Source organism: Entamoeba invadens (genome assembly GCF_000330505.1).
Source record: "Entamoeba invadens IP1 unplaced genomic scaffold scaff_1105074725091, whole genome shotgun sequence".
Classification (NCBI taxonomy): domain Eukaryota; phylum Evosea; order Mastigamoebida; family Endamoebidae; genus Entamoeba; species Entamoeba invadens.
In genome coordinates this window covers 4750-5635 of record NW_004443654.1, presented here as the reverse complement: position 1 = coordinate 5635, position 886 = coordinate 4750, and the positions used below count along the sequence as shown (strand labels likewise).

Below are 886 nucleotides of genomic sequence, written 5' to 3'. Positions count from 1 at the left end.
ATGAGAGTAGATAATATTATGCTTGAAGATATGATTAAATTTCAACAAATAGAGTTTGATATTATTAGATGATATTATTGGACTGGTTGTAAATCTAATGTGTTCAGTAATGAGATTGAAAAGATATACAATTTAAGATCTCAACTTAAAAAAAAGAAGGTAATCCGTTACAAAATAATTATAAATTATTGATGAATAGTTCATATGGTAAAACGATTCAAAAACCAATTAAAAATGAATTGGTTTACAAATATATTATTAATAAAGGAAATTGTGATTCAGATAGATATCTTAAAAAGAACTTTACATTAGTTAAATCTATGTATGACATATCAGATAATATTAGGTGTTTTGAAACAAATAAATCATTTGATGACTTCCAAATCTCATTGGTGTACAAATATTAAGTATGAGTAAGAGAATAATGAATGAAGTAATGTGTTTAGCAGAAGATTTAAATATAGATATATATTATCAAGATACCGATTCAGTGCATATAGACAAAAATAAAATAGAACTATTAGAACAAAAATATAAAGAAATATATGGTAAAACATTAAGAGGTAGTGAATTAGAACAATTCCATCCAGATTTTGATGAATTATCTGGAGATGTATATTCAAAAGAATCTTTCTTCTTAGGTAAGAAAGCTTATATAGATGTATTAACGAATGATAAACAAGAACATGCTTTACACATGAGAATGAAAGGAATTCCAAACAATTTATTGGAAAATAACAAAAATCCAATTGAATTATATAATAAACTCTACGCGGGAGAATCTTATTCATTTAACTTACTAGAATTAAAACTTTGGTTCGAATTAGTAAGACATTTGATATTTAAACAGAGAGAACTTTACAGAAAATCCATCCTAATGAGACAC

The 886-nt window shown here is 24.8% G+C and overlaps 1 pseudogene; it reads left to right on the top strand.

Annotated features, from left to right (window-relative positions):
* EIN_295800 lies at positions 1–886 on the top strand (annotated as a pseudogene).